The sequence below is a fragment of the Gouania willdenowi genome, chromosome 3, assembly GCF_900634775.1.
Source record: "Gouania willdenowi chromosome 3, fGouWil2.1, whole genome shotgun sequence".
NCBI lineage: Eukaryota > Metazoa > Chordata > Actinopteri > Blenniiformes > Gobiesocidae > Gouania > Gouania willdenowi.
The window spans coordinates 15,268,718-15,282,150 of NC_041046.1; the positions used below are offsets into that span (position 1 = coordinate 15,268,718).

Genomic DNA, 13,433 nt, shown 5'->3' on the forward strand with positions numbered 1-13,433 from the left:
ACGTGTTAGTCCACCTCAGTTTTTCATACACTATCACAAATGGGGATGAACGTTTTGTTCTGAGGACTCTTTGAGAGGGACTTGAGGCATTCATACAGGTGGACATTTGTATTTGATGTAGCTTACATTATGTTACAAGACCATCGCTGTTTTGTGTATAGCAGCACGTGGTTTGTTCTTGCTGAGGCTGTCAGTGTCGTCAACAGCGTGCATGAATGAATGAATGAATGAATGAATTCATCAGTCTGTGGACAACGCACGCAACCTCAATCAGCTGAGAAATGTAGGTCAGTCCATCAGATAAAAATCTTTATCTTTCCTATAGGATTTCATGAAGTTATAATAGATTATTAATAAATCCAGCTTCATAGTTAAGGCCCCCAAAAAAAGGAAAAATTAGTTTGGTAGATTATTAGCCTTAAAGTCAATGTGAGACCTGTAACGCTGACTCCCATCAAAGACCAAGCAGAGCTTTTTCCTGTCAAAGAGTAAATGGATGTCACGTAGAGCTACGTTTTAATTTGTGCATTATTAGGAAGAAAAATTGTGTAGTTATAGTTGGGGTTTTATGTTGAAGGAATTTGTGAAACAAATGTGATGTTACAATAAAAATGGTTGCATGTTGTTTTGACTACATTTGTTCAAGTTTAAATATTGAGAAATAAAAATGTTGAGATGTTATTACTTAATTCTCCTGTAAGGAAACAGGGAGATGGTTAAATACTGCTTCAGCAGTGTTAACCTGGTCGCCTGTTTCACAGTGTGCACATCTCAATAGTATTAACACTAATTAATTAGTATTCAGAGGATGTTTTCAGATAAATATTAAATGCATAATTTTCTTAAAAACAATCTTTTGCCTGTGTAGCTTATTTTGTGCCTTAACTGAATCTTCTTATCTTATATTTTTCCTTGTCTGCAAATGGAATCAAAGGTTAACACTAGGCTTTACACGATCGGGGTTAGGGTTTTGGGCCGATCACCGATCAGTGAGTTTAAAAAATTGATCACCGATCATATGAATTCAGGTTGTTTTCTTAAGGTAACCAAATTCCTTCGGTACTACCTGATACAAATTCACGTAAAATCAAATGTTACCATGTTCCGGCCTCTAAACGCAGCCTTGTGACTGTGAGAGAGTAGAAGAGTTGAAGAATTTCCATGCAGGACCTGAACATAACATTTGTTGTCATAGTGTGTGTGGGTGTGTGGCCCTTTAACTGCTCAACCAGTGTGCGGAGTGAGGAAGCGTGTGTAACCGGAGCAGATCGATTATAATGCCCTTTTTGAGTGATTGGCAAAATAAACATTGCAGCTGTTGAACTAAACTAGAGTCAAATGTCATACTCAATGACTGTTGAGGGAGTTAACCCTGAAGCTGAGGATAGCTTCAGCCCCCGGAGCGAAGTTAGACTCCCGTGTCTTCCAACCACGGTCTGAAGACAAGACACAGGAAAGGTTTACACAATGCACACACGAGCGTCATGGCTCCGCTTTTTAAAATGTGATGCAAACTGAGCACTTCGAGGTGTAAATGTGAATGAAACCATTTAATTTTGTCCCTGAACAGCAGCTGTGTCGACTACAACAGAGTTGGAGATGAAGCTGTGGAGGCAGACCACACTGGAACTACATGAAGCCTTCATCAGAATTAGGAGCAAAGACATATTTCCTGAATGTGACATTGCAAAACCCGCTGTTGCTTATAGTCCGTATTCACAGTTACACAGCGAAGGTGGGGCGCACACGCACACACGTGTGCTTGTGGCCCTTCTGTGTCCACCATCACCCTGAAATGGACAGAAGTCTCTGGTATGAAAGGGAAAGTAAACGAGAGCGCATTGCTCCGCTAAACAAAACAAGCGTGCACACAAACACACTAAAAGCAGAAGCTGCCCCCGCTTACAGAGCCAGTAGACTGTGGAAAAAGTCCGGTGCTCAGCCTTTCCGCTCCAACCAATTGACATTTTTGCCGTTTGCTCATAGGTTTTTCTGCACAAATGTGAGTGAAATAAAGCCGTCACGTAAAGCAAACAACTCTTCGGTGTAAATAAGATGATAAAACAATGCAATGGGAGCATCTACAAAATGTTTCATCACGACAATAAATGTCACTGATCGGATTGGCGAGTTAAGACATTACAGCCGATCACATTAATGGCATTAAATGCTAAATATTGGCCGATCCGATATAGCCAACCAGAACAGTAAAGCCTCGTTGTGACCATTACCAGCCCTCCCTAAGGAAGGGTAAGCTAAAGATTATCAGGGGAAAAATGAGAAAAGACAGTGTTACACCCTAGTGAGGGGGAAAAACAGGAGAGAGGGAGTTAGGGTGGACATTAAAAGGAAAAATTGGTATAAAGCTGATTTTGGTTGTGCTAAAAGTGTAATGTGACGTTACTATTGTAAATTTTGTGCAGTGGAGTATAATCTCCTGCAACAGTGTAGTGACATATGTACAGAAATTAAAGATGATGAAACATCACACTGCTTAAAGTTGCAGTATGTACTTTTTTGCCATCATTTGGTCAAAAATCTATAATCACCTGTCAAAATATTGTAATTCAAAGTGTTCTGAGAGGACACGGGACCTCTGTTCCTTCTCTTGGCTTTGTAATCAAGCTTTAGAAAACAAAGAGCGTAACACTACTTTTCAGCCAGTCAGATCTTTTTACAGAGTTCTCCATGAGCTGTTTTGGGTGTTACTATTAGCTGGCCGAATAAAGTTGATGCACATTCACGTCTTATGGGTAGTAAAAGTGCAATGGCGGACGTTCCAGCAGGAAAAGTTCTGGCATCAGGCACAACGGTTACATGACAAAGCAAGACAAAAGGAAGACTGACGTGGAGGAGCAACAATTTAAAGGCCCAAGCATACTCGGGCGGAATGTATACGGAACGGACTCAAAGCAGACCTCTGTGACCACGTGCTGTCCGCGCCACGTACTGGTTTCAGAGGGAGAGTGACAAAAGATGGAATAAATTTGCGTGTAAACCTTAGACAAGCATATCTAAGGTGGAAAGAACATGCTAAATTAATTTGCAGTCTGGATGCGGAGTGGTGTGGGTCTGCTCTGACCTGCAGCTGGGATTGCTGTGGTCGCCTGTGAGTTTCGGGACAGGGTAAGGGCTCATGGTAGGACCCGGTAACTGCTGCTTTTGAGCTACTGAGGGCAGTAACTAGAGAATGATACGTGCATTCATGCCAGAGTCTCTAAAACATCGGAAAACTCTCCAATAGCACAAGATAACGTCCCTTGAATTGTCACTAGTCGCTAAAAAGAAAAAAGTCACTAGAGCTCCACAGTTTGTTCGTGTTCGATAAGATGCCGGTGATTTTGAAAAAGGGAGAGAAGGAGGGAGTGTGGTTGATTCCATTACAGTCTCATGATTCTACATACTGCAGCGTTAAGTACAATGAGGGTGAATGTGAACAGAGGGAGTAGGTGGGTGCTTACACCTGTTATAGAGCTATTATATCCAGCTATCCAACATATTTACATTAAGCCCTGATTTGATCTTTCTTAAAGCTCCATGAGGCTATGGTATGACTTATTAACTTCTTGCCTCTACTGTAGCTTTCCTTTTTATTCTTCTGGATCAGGTGTGATATGAGAATGTGTGAAAACGGAGTAATACCTCAGGAGCAATAATGCTGTGTTCAAGGCAACTCAGAACTCTACATTTTCTGACCTCCTCCTTGAAAAAGTGCATTGTAAAACTAAAAATCACACAAACATTTAAGTCTTTATATTAAATATTATCTCACGTCTGGAATGCTTTTCAGACAAAGATCGGAATCTTTAACATGGAAATGCTGAGTTTCTGTACTGTTATAGGCCATTTGTGGACCTCTAGGTGGTGCAAATATACAGTATATCAATCAAATTATGAGCAAGAAATTTGTCTGAGTAATGTTTTAAAGATTTCATTTACTATGCTCAAAAAGTTTTTTGTATTTAACTTTTTTCAAAGTACCACGTACTAGTAACCACAATACATTTTATTAAATATCTTTAATGGCAGATTGTTTGCAAACACAATGAGCCATAAGATATGTTAAATATGTTTTATCTATCTTTCGACAGTATACCTATGTTATACTCTACTTTGTGAGGTCACAGTCACAAAAGTAGACAAATAATGGCATTTATCTAAATGTATTTATTGTAAACATGCCAATGTCAATTTAAAATTTAAGCAAGAGAGGGTTTCTCGTAACCATAAAAAGGAGCAAACAGGTCAGAAAATGGATGGATGGAATGACAGTTTAAACAAAACCTTGATTATTTCTTTGTGTGCCTGGACCAGCAGAAAAGAAGGAATGTATGCTGTCGGCCAGATTCAGTATCATTGTTCAATTTCTTCATCCGATAACATCCGCCTACCTGCACTACAGCGATAGAGGTGAGTGTTTACTGACTGGTTGGATGCACCATGAAGTTTATGCAGACACTTGTGTGAAGGTATGGAAGCCATTCTGTCATTCTGTGATTTCTGCATTATGAAGCTGCCACTTTAGAATTGATACAATATTACAACACTGGGAGAAGTGCACAGGTTCATTGTTTACAGTTACATTTTACCTTTACTGATTGATCCCCGTTTACTGTTTGAGATTTAAACTACTTTATTTTTTAATTATTACTTTCAATAACGTAAACGGTTTTCGGAAGTCTGTCGATCAGTTTGTTTGTTTTCAATGTTGATAATGGGACAAGGAACAGCTGATTAAACTTTGGTAATGTTCTGGAAACCAAAAGAAAATATATAGATATATGTAACGGTGTAAATAAGTTATCAAATTCCTGTAAAGTTTGGGACGTAAATATTATTATTTATGTTGTTTTATTTTCAAAATCCCAGCGGATGTTAACGCTGCGTATTGTTTGATTTGGCGCAGTCTGTGTGATGTCTGCTGGTGGAAAGTTGGTCTCCTGTTCACCAGTCACATTCCTGTTATAACGTGTGTTTTAAAGTGCATAGAAAATGTTGAAACCATGATGTTTAATCACACAGTGTTTATGGTAAAGTTAGCATGTAGTTTAAGTTGCTGTGTTTCTTTAATAGTTAATAGTGAACTTGGAAACTGAACTATTAGCTTAATCAATGCTAACGGAAGCTAACCACTAATTAGCTGAGATGCAGGCAGTGTTGTGCACACTGTAGTCTTACTTGCTAATGTGTGACTCTGTTTTTAGTGAATGCTGGAGTGAACTGGTGACCAACTGATATTAAGAAGCTGCCTATTTGTTGTCCCATGTTGCAGGTATGTTTTATTAAAGTCTGCTGATATTGTGTGTATTATACATTGTAAATGGATTATTTGTTGATTTGTTATTGTTTGATTTGGGCAGTCTGTGTGATGTCTGCTGGTGTTAATGCTGGAGTGAAGCTACCTATTTGTTGTCCCATGTTGCAAATTAAACAGCACTGTATGCTCCATATATCCTGTCTCCTGGAAGTGTGTTTAAAACAACAAGCAGAGCAAAGTAGAGAGGGTCACATATATACATCCCATACCTTTCCCCATCCACACTGTGGAACTCTTGTCAAACATTGTTTTAGAACACTGATGATGTCATCAACAGTGATGTCATCAGTGTACTATCATGTACAAACAGACACACACACAAAAACAAAGAGACTGATCGACATACTTCCGAAAACCGTTTACGTTTTGGAACGGTGTCTCCGTGGAGGCTTACGGATCCGATTGGCCGTTTTCGAAAGTCTGTGCTAAACGAGCGCGGGTTCATTTTTTTTGCATTCTATTTCAGAAATACAGATTGCACCAGTTTGTTTTTTCTTGATTGAGATTAGCCAACGCATTTATCAACACCTGATCAAATGAATGTCTTTTGGGCTATTTTCGGCTGAAAAGTTCTGCTTGTCAAATTTTTGGTGCATCACCAATGCTGACAACATTTATTGTTTTAATGTGTAATTGTGCAGTGAAGAATTGGGGATGGATTGAAGTGACAACAGGAGTCGGCTTCTGATTGGGAGCATATTTGTTTTAGTTGTCAATCACACTTGCGGCTCCATCTGGCTGCGTCTCAGAGTAGAAAGGGGCGGGACTACACTCACCATATGGTGCACTGGCTGCACACAGACATAGTCTCGGCTTCCTTGGGGTTTCCTTCCGGTGGGAGGTGCCCTGAACTCCTCACTAGGGAGTTGTCCGGGGGCATCCAAATTAGGTGCCCGAGCCACCTCATCTGGCTCTTCTCAATGTGGAGGAGCAGTGGCTGTACTCCGAGCACCTCTGACTGAGCTTCTCACCCGATGAGCCCAGCCAATCTATGGAGGAAACTCATTTTGGCCACTTGTACCCGTTCTTGTTCTTTGGGTCAGAACCCAAAGCTCATGACCATAGGTGAGGGTAGGAATGCAGATCGTTTTACCGGAGTAAAGGGCTGGAGCTATTGAATAATTTGGTAATAGCTTTTTCTATTAATTATTCCATCGATTAATCGGATAGGATAGTCTTTTGCTTAATCAGAACAGAACACATGATCGATCACTCAACCAATCACCAAACAATTTGTTCTTCAAATAATTTTTTAAAGCTAAACATTTTTTAAAATTCCTAGGGGTGTAACGATACACAAAAATCACGGTTCGATACGTACCTCAGTTTTGAGGTCAAGGTTCGGTTCACAAAACATAAATTTGCTTGTTGTTTATTCGAAACTTTAGTAAACCAACAACGTATTTAACATTATACAGAATATGAAAATTAAGATAAAAAAAAAAATACTATATAAGACGCACTTACAATCCTTTAATTTTCTCAAAAATCGACAGTGCGCCTTATAATCCAGTGCGCCTTATGTATGAAATTAATGTCAAAATGTTGTAGTACAACTTTGGTAAACTATGAAGCTGCACTGCTTGATGGATTTTTGGCACTTTAGGGCTTCCGTAGTCAGGTGCCTCGTGGAGTGATATGTACCAGTACTGTGCTTCAACATACTGAACTGAAAAAGTGAGTGTATTGTTCTGTATTAAACCTGAACAATGTTGAGAGTTATTGTTAATGAGTTGAATAAAGTTTGACAATTTTGTATCGCTTAATGCGTTTTAATAATAATAATAACAAACCGGTGCGCCTTATAGTCCGGTGCGCCTTATGGATGAAAAGAGACCAGTCAGACCTATTCATTGATATTGCGCCTTATAATCCCGTGCGCCTTATAGTCCAAAAAGTACGTACTTGTAAAGTGAAGCCTGGTAATAATATTCTCAAACAAAAAATACATTAAATATTATAGAAATAAGCTCACAGCTTGTTTACAGCTTTTAACAAACAAAAAGTACAGCACAGTTCCAGCATGTAACCCTTGGTTTAGACCTTTATATTTTTGGCCAGAAAAAATGTACTTGTCCACATTGTCTGCAGTAAGTGCAGATCTGCTGGCAGTTATAAATGCAAAACATAAATTTGATTGTTCATTCAAAACTTTAGTAAACCAACAATGTATTTAACATTATACAGAATATGAAAATTAAGTTTAAAAAAAAAAAAGACTATACTGATATAATGTGCTGCTTGGTAATAATAATATTCACAAACAAAAAATATTGTAAAAATAAGCTCCTCACAGCTTGTTTACAGCTTTTATCCGCTGCTATAAAGACTCTGATGGCTGTTGTTATAGCTTTGGTCAGATCTGAATTGCTAGGCAGAGGCTGCTTGAATGTCAAAGTCAGCTGCGTTTGCACTAAGGACGTTTTCTTTCTTGTTGCAGTGATATTCGGACTTGGGTTGTGCCTTTTCAAGTGAGTTAGCATGTTCGTTGTGTTCCCGGAAACATACCCGATCTCAGCTGAACAATGTCGGCACACTGCCCTCGTTTTATCCACTGGTCTTTCTCCGTTGCAGTATTTCACCAGGAAGCCGAAAGTGTTCCCAAGCAGGAGACTTTAGCAACGGGAGGGTCCTCCAGCTCTGGTTTCTCACTAGTGTTAGCCATGACGTACGCGGGCTGCACATGTAGATGCAGGCGGAGATAAACACATGCAACTTCCGTTCCGGGAACTCACCCGTGCACAACCCTGTACCCGAACCGAACAACCTGTACCAAAACGGATCAATACAAATACATGTATTGTTACACCCTTAAAAATTCCTGAATATTGTGATTTAATATGTGATATTTTAAAGGTCCTCTTCTTATATATTTTTCAATAAACACAAGCAATGAATCAATCTGTACATATAAAACCATATATAGATTAGGCCTATATGTTAAGATAAAGGCAAATGAAGCATTCATTCAAATATGTAAGAGGGTTTATTTGCTCCAATTATAGCTCCAAACGTACTTAATACTCCTGGGAAACTCATCAGACACATGGATGAAGACATGGCTTCGTATATAATACTCTGATATTAAAGGGGAATTAATAAATGAATGTAAGGAGAGCAGCGAAAATGAAGCGAATACCAGACATCAGACTATATCACAATTAATCCTTCAGCCTCATTTATTACATACGTATTAATAGGTAATGCATTTTGATTAAAAAGTTGTGTTTATTGTTTCATGTGTTACATCATTGATCATTTTGTCTTGTAACACATCCAGAAGTTTGAAATAGAGTCTTTCTGTTAGAGAACAATCCTGTTATTGTCGGTATGCTGTTTCTGCATTTTTCATGAAAACTTTCAAATGTTGAAAGTAAAGATGCACCGGTCGATCGGTGCAGATTTCCCTTATTTTGGGGGATCGGTGGTCGGCCGATCCTTGCATATGAAACCAATGTTTTCCGCCGATCTTTTCTACCTCCACAAACGTCTAAAAGTCCGTCATTAAGTCAGCCACTGTCCTCTTCTGCTGTGAAATGACTGACAGACCAGCCCACCAGGTCATGTGTGCATGTGCGTATTGCCAATGCCTCTGCTACACAGAATAACAACAACAACAGTCACAGAGGCACGGTTAGCTTAGCATGTTGACAGTTCGGCAGTATTACACAAAAAAAGAGAGCAAAGGATCGCAATTTGTAATTCCTGTAACGCGGAAATAAGTCCTGGTGGAGCTGCAAACAAAACGCTACCTCATGAGCAGGTTTGCCCAATTCATATGAAATTCGCCACATGTATTCTTGACCCTAATATGAACAAAAGGTTACAGTATGACCACGCCCAAAACCAAACAGGAAGTCGGCCATCTTGGGTTAATGGCGTTTCGATATAACTCTCAAATGCAAAGTTCAAACTGCTTCATATTCGATACACATGTTGACTGACCATCTCTAAACAAGACTCAATGTCAAAATTACCCATCATGCCTTGCCTTCTCAGAGGGCACCACTCTAGCGGAAAGACGAAATGACGTGTTGACTTCAAAAAGTGTTGGATGAATCTTATAAGATGGGAGCAGGTCACTTTATGTGATCAGTGGGAGGGGCTTATAATGTCACTGGAAAATCCTTCGCCATCATGTTGAAAATGCTGTATCTTGGTTATTTTTCCATGGATTCGCATCAAATTCACTGAGTGATTTTTAACTGGTTTTCCCTTTGATACTGGGTTTTTTCAGCTGGCACCATTTTGCAAGCCTTAATAGAAAAACCGCTATAACGCTCATATACAACGTTCAAACAGCCTCATATTTGATACACATGATGACTCTCCAGCCCTAAACAAGAGTCAATGTGGAAATTACCCATCATGCTCAGATGGCACACGCCATAATAGAAAACCGCGATAACGCTCATATACAAAGTTCAAACAGTCTCATATTTGACAAACATGGGTTACCGACCCCGGCCACTCCTTCGGACCCTACGATAGATAATTGACTTTGTAATTGTAATTGCCATAAAAATTCTATAAAAAAATAGTCAATTTTAATTTAACACAGCTCTACACATATGTATTGAACAGTTAAAGATATGTTCCATATCAAGCTTTTCCACATTTTACCATTTAAATAAAATGAAATTTAGGGATATACTGGCACAAAAAAGGCTCAGATGTCCACACCAAAACTATTAGAACCTATATTTACATTGGTTAGGAAGCTTAACAAGGTAATCAATAGATAGGAAAGAAATTAGATTTGTTTTAAGTGTATTTTACCTCTGATTTAGGACCTGTTATCATAAGAGATGCTAACAGAAAGCTAAGACATATTATTTCAGGCTCAGTATTTGTGATTCATTGTAACTGAAAACGTAATTGTAATGTACTATCTGAGGATAAAAAAATATTGTAATTTCATTGTAATTGGGAAAAATTCTGGTCCTTAAGGTGGCTCTAAAGCAGCGATTCTCAACTGGTGGGTTTGGACCCAAAAGTGGATCGCGGACATGTATTAGGTGGGTCACGGGCAGCTGGTCAAAAATAAATAAATATTTAATGTCTCTCATGTTGGACTTGACTTTTATTTGGAAAAATGCTTTTCTTTTGACAAGCATGCTGTGAAATGCATGTTGCACAGGAAAAAAATATAGATTGATGTTTTTAAAAAGATGGAGGTTAAATTCTAAAAAAAAAATAAATAAAAAAAAGTGGGTCGTGATTAAATGACCGTATAAAAATGTGGGTCCCAATGTGAAACCAGTTGAGAACCCCTGCTCTAATGAACCGGATTCGGCCCGCACGCCACACTTTTGTCACCACTGCTCCAAGCAAACAGCAACATCATCATCATCCTCTTCCCATCACCGATGATGACTTCAACTCCGGTAAATCCAGCAATGTGTTGCACTATCCTGGGCACGAGAGACCGAACGAGAGCGTCACAAGCGCACGTGGGGCGTTAAGGTTCTGGTGAAAAGGCGGGGGCACGCGCTCCCAGCTGATGCTTCACTTCTGGATGTGATTCCGATTCTGAAAGGGCTCGTGACGGTTACCGAGGCTGAACCACCGACCGTGACTGTGTCCGTGGTTTAATGAAGCGCTAATAGTGTCAGTAGTTTAATGAGTTAAATGTGTTTGAGCTACTGACGCACCTCCATAAAAGTGCCAGCGGTCGCTGTCAATTCAGGACCACAAGAACCAGCACCAAGAGCGAACAAAAAGACGCTAATTTACACTTGAAGTGAAGACTTTAAACAAAGTTCAACATTATGTGTCAATTATTGTCTATATATGACATGTTTAGAACTCGGAGGTGAATTCGTGTCGCTTAGCTCGACGGTGTCATCAGACAGCTGAGCTGAACAGAGCAGAGCGACCCTCACCGGCTGACGGTCCGGAACTTGACAGCTCCCTGTACCGCCTCTATAAAAGTCACCCCCCAGGACCCACAGGCCACATTAAAGCCCCCTCACAGGTGTGGAGTCTTACCTGACATGGACCACAAAGCTGTAACTCCGGGTATCAGAGCAGGGCTGTTATCGGAGAAGTTGTGAGTGTGTTGTTACTCACGACGCACAGCCTCGCGCTGCTGCTGCTGCTGCTGCTGACGTTGCTGTGATAAGGGCTCATTTGCATATCACTCACCACCTCTGTGATTGGACAGCTGACAGTTTGTCCCACTGTGGCGGAGCAGAGTGAAATATGTACACAGTTACCTCCAGGGTGTCCTCTCAGGACTAAGGGCTGTCCCGTTGCTAAAGGAGAGAGGAATGACTGAGTCATAAAAGCGTTTGTAAAGTCGCTGTGTTGACAGAGTGCATAAGATGGCCGCGTCTGACACTCAGCCAATCAGGAGAGGTTTTACTTTCGCACATGGAGCGAAGTATCATGTCCAAGCGAGCTCGACTTTAGCAGAAGAGAAGCTCCTTCACTCCGGATAAATACTGACCTCAGGTGGCCTCATGGTGCCACGACCAGCACATTATAAAGGCTTGTATGGTATTTATATTAATCATTAATAACACTACAGTTGCTACAAAGGTATAGAGGTAGATTTATGTCTTTATTATTCAATTAAAAAAACACATTTGAATCAAAAATAAACATTTTCAATCAAAGAAAAACAAGTGTGCGAATGCAAAAAAAAAAAAAAAAAAAAACACATTTAAGACCCAAATAATTGCATTTAAACATTTTTTGTTTGAAAAAGTTTTTTTTTTTTTTTTCTTTTTTTCGTTTTTTCTTCTTCTTTGATCTACCCATAATATGGCAAAATACAAAAAGGTGTCAATCAAAAAAAAAAAAAAGTATTCAGTGCAATTTTTTGGGTCTCAAATATTTTTTTTCATTTTTTTTTTTTTTTTTTTTTTTTTGCATTTGAACATTTTTTGTCTTTGATTGAAAATATTTATTTTTGATTGAAGTGATTTTTCGTTTGATTAAAAAAATGTTGAATAATAAAGACACAAATGTACTACCCATAATATGGCCCAAATACAAAAAAGATGACTTCAATAAAAAAAAAAACCTTTTCAAAAAACAAAACAAAAAAAAACAAAAAACAAAAAAAAAAAAAAAACACTTCAATCAACAAAAAAAAAAAAACATTTTCAATCAAAGAAAAAAAGTGTTTGAATACAAAAACAAACAAACAAAAAACATTTGAGACACAAATAATTGCATTTGAACACATTTTTTCTTTGATTGAAAATGTGTTTTTGATGTGATTTTTTTTTTCTTTATTTGAAACAAAGGTATGTATGGAATTATTATTCAATCAAAAATAAACTTTTCAATCAAAAAAAGTCACTTAAATAAAAAAAAGTTTCCTTCAATTAAAAACAAAACAAAAACATTTTTAATAAAATAAAAAAGTGTTCAAATGCAATTATATGGGTCTCAATTATTGTACTTTTTTTTGCATTAGAACACTGTTTTTTCTTTGATTGAAAAAATGAATTTTTGATTGAAGAAAACTTTTTTAATTGAATAATAGACACAAATCTACCTCTATAGACATGAGCTGCCACATTTTTTTTGTTCTTTTATTTATCTTTTCTTTTTTTTTTTAAAGATCGCAATGAAATGTTTCTTTATTAAAACTAAATTTGTGTTTAATTGATTCATACAATAAAATATTTCCAATCAAAATATTTTTCAAGAAAGAAAAAAAGTGTTATATACAGTATTCAGACTTTTCTTATATACTGTATATTTCTCTTATATATTCAGACTTATATATATATATTTATATATATAAACTTTTCTTAAATATATTCAAACTTTTCATTAATTCCATATATTCCCAGAGTTAATGGGGCAGTGGTGGCCTAGTGGACAGAAGTGGGCTCATAACCAGAGGGTTGAAGGTTCAAGTCCATTGTGGGCCATCACTGCAGGATCTTGAGCAAGTCCCCTACACCTAATTGCTTCCAGGACTTTCTTGAAAAAGAGATTATTAATTATTATTATTATTAATGTCAATGAGACTAAATATATATCATTTCATAAACAGCTTGCCATAGACACCCAAATAATCTCATTGGAACACTTTTCAATCTGAACCAAAAAAAAAAAAGAAAAAGTTGCTTCAATAAAAAAAAAAAAAAAAAAA

General features: G+C 38.0%; 1 protein-coding gene across 6 annotated transcripts in view; it reads right to left on the reverse strand.

Annotated features, from left to right (window-relative positions):
* The window catches only part of chd9 (chromodomain helicase DNA binding protein 9), a 120,579-nt gene extending 109,058 nt beyond the window's left edge, over positions 1-11,521 (reverse strand). For 3 of the 6 annotated variants that reach the window (XM_028441797.1, XM_028441785.1, XM_028441784.1), the window contains exon 1: positions 11,309-11,516. The gene's annotated coding sequence lies outside the window, so the exon portion shown is untranslated. Of the gene's footprint in view, positions 1-11,308 lie in introns of all 6 variants that reach the window. The other 3 variants (XR_003673430.1, XM_028441790.1, XM_028441795.1) reach the window with 3 other exon arrangements.
* Between the last annotated feature and the right edge of the window lie 1,912 nt (positions 11,522-13,433).